General features: G+C 36.0%; 1 non-coding gene across 1 annotated transcript; it reads left to right on the top strand.

The window, feature by feature from the left end:
- Window positions 1–773: 773 nt before the first annotated feature.
- On the top strand, window positions 774–880 carry LOC114820789 (small nucleolar RNA R71). The gene has a single exon (XR_003768267.1). It is a non-coding gene; the product is annotated as a small nucleolar RNA R71 (small nucleolar RNA).
- Window positions 881–2866: the final 1986 nt, after the last annotated feature.

The following is a 2866-nucleotide window of genomic DNA, read 5'->3' as shown; positions in this document are numbered from 1 at the left end:
TTACTTTGCAATGCTCCATCCCTCTTGGATTTTGCTCAGATTGGCTTGGAAACTTTCCTTTCTCTCTTTCATTGAACATGGTAGCAAGCTGTCCAACTTGAGTCTCCAAATTCCCCACTGATGCCGTGAGATTCTGAATGCTAGTTTGTGTGGATTGGACAAAATTGCTGGTGGTATTAGAGAGAGCGGACATATGTTGAGCTAGCTGTGACATTTGGTCTTCAAGAGATGGTTTCTTAGTCTCACCAGTTGATTGGTAAGACTGTTGGTATTGACGTGGCTGTTGGTTGCCGCCCCAACTGAGATTGGGATGGTTCTTCCACCCAGGATTATATGTATTTGAATAAGGGTCACTTCTGGGTCTAATGAAATTATTCACCATATTCACATGCTCTTGCACAAGCTCAGGGTAGCTATCCTTGTTGGGGCATTGAGTGATGTCATGAGTTGTCGCACTACAAATGATGCACGCTTCTGGGGCATTGGGCATGGAAGAGACCTGCATTAAGGCAGCAAATTTGGCATTAAAATTCTTTTCCATTTTAGCAATTTGAGCAGAAACATTAGAAGAACTCTGAGAAATCTCAAAAACTCCCCTCTTTTGTGTTTGTTCTTCTGTCCATTGTTGGGATTCAGAAGCCATCATATCAAATAACTCAAATGCTTCCCTTGCTGATTTTGACATTAATGACCCTCCAGCAGATGCATTCACGTGACTCTTGGTGGTGGCATTGAGACCATCATAAAATATGTTCATTTGAAGGTTAGAATCAAACCCAGCATGAGGACATTTTGTGTACATCTCATTATACCGTTCCCAAGCTTCATGGAAAGACTCATTTGGCTTTTGAGCGAAAGCCAATATCTCTTTCTTGAGTGCAAGCGTCTTGGAAGAAGGAAAAAACTTATTGAGAAATCTTTCTTGCAATTATGTCCATGTTGTAATGCTATTGGCAGGCAGAGAATGCAGCCACGCCTTGGCTTTGTCCTTCAAAGAGAATAGGAACAAACGTAACTTGATAGCTTCAGAAGAGAAACCTCTGATTATGGTGTTGTCACATGCCTCAATAAAATCAACCAAATGCATGTTGGGATCACTGTTTGGCAACCCATGAAAGGATGGCAATATGTTGAGGATGTGAGGTTTGATTTCAAAGGATGCCCCATCTGGATATATAATGCACCTTGGCACTGCATTGATTCTCGCCGCCAATGAATTCCTTAAAGGTTGACCTGCTGCAGGTAAGGCTAGGGCCATGTGTGCAACTGGTGTCAAAGGTTGGAAAATAGATTTACTGCTCTCAGGATCACGGAACAAATCCTTAAGAAAAGTATCACCAAGGTTGGAATTTTGTGCTAAATATTTTTCTCGAGCTAACTTCCTTGCACTTCTCTCTGGTTCAGGGTCGTAAGGAATAAGCACTTGATTCTTGGACCTTGTTCCAATAACCATATACTACACCTGAACAAACAATAGAAATAGTAAGCCACAATAAAAATAAAAGTAAAATAAAATAAAACTTAACAGAAATTAACTAAACAACAAAAACAAAAACAAAAAGAAAGTAAGTAAACCTAGATGAATTAAAAACACAATTTATGCAAATTGGCAACCACTAGTTAATTAAACGAAGACAAAAATCTCACACCACACATCCACTACACTTAATCAAAGATCAAAACTCAACTAAATTACCCAACTAAAGTAAATTTTTTTTTTTAATTTAATTTATTTCGACCCACTGCAGATAAGTTACAAAACGACATCAAAACCATCACTCACCTCTTCCACTGCTCCCCCTCCAGCATGAGAGACAAAAGAAAGACCCATCACGTGGGTCATTGTCACTTTATAAAAATAAAATGAAATAAATATGTTGTGATTCTGCATAACTGAAATATTATTAATTTGATTTTTCTATAAATTTTATTTTTTTATTTTTTTATTTTTTTATATTTTAATGATTAATAAAAATGAGACATAAACATAAGCATAAGAAAAATAAACACAAAAGCTCGGGAACTGTTGGCACAGTCCCCAGCAACGGCGCCAATTTCTTGATAGCGATTTTACCACTTGTAAGACAAAGGGTTAAACCATAGAAAATTCTTGCAAGAGAACAAGTGTTTGTAGCAAGGTCGATCTCCTCAGGGACTGATATAAACAATTTACGAGTTTTTGTGTATTTAACTTATTTAACTCTAAGAATTACACTAATTTGACGAAACTAAATATTACTGGATGTGACTTAAACAAATATCTAAAATGGGAATTGGTTTATGGGAATAATGATTCAACTTAAACAAAACAAGCAAATAAGGAAATTCAAAATAAAATAAATGATTGAAGAAAAATAGATTGACAATATGCTAGAGTTCAACCTTTACCAACAACACTCCTACGTAGCTATTCCAATTGCTTAAATAATTGAAAACATACATGCTTTGAAGGTTGGATTTTCCTTTTGTATGTTTTACTTGTGACATTCAAGCTAAAACGCATACCACTACATGCAACTTATCCATGACATTTGGATTAAATATAAACATGAGTGATTCATTAATCTTGGTGAAAATCCTTTTGTTAAACCATATAATCCCTAAGATGATATTTACCTTAGGAGAGTACAATTCTCAATCACAAGAAGCACAACCAATTTTAACGTGACATTCGTTCAAAATTACATCCGATAACTTTTCTAAGCATCCTAATGGTGATCAAGCATCAAGGTACGTAGATAGTTTAATTCAGTGATTGAAAATATCAAAGCAAGCATGTAACAACACTTAAGCAATTGAAAAATAAACTACGTATTCATATTGCGGCTCATGGCCTCACTCTAGCATAATAAATTAGTTACACATA

This window comes from Malus domestica, chromosome 13, assembly GCF_042453785.1.
Source record: "Malus domestica chromosome 13, GDT2T_hap1".
NCBI classification, from domain to species: Eukaryota; Viridiplantae; Streptophyta; class Magnoliopsida; order Rosales; family Rosaceae; genus Malus; species Malus domestica.
Note: the sequence above shows the minus strand (reverse complement) of the source record. Positions and strands in the feature narration are given on the sequence as shown.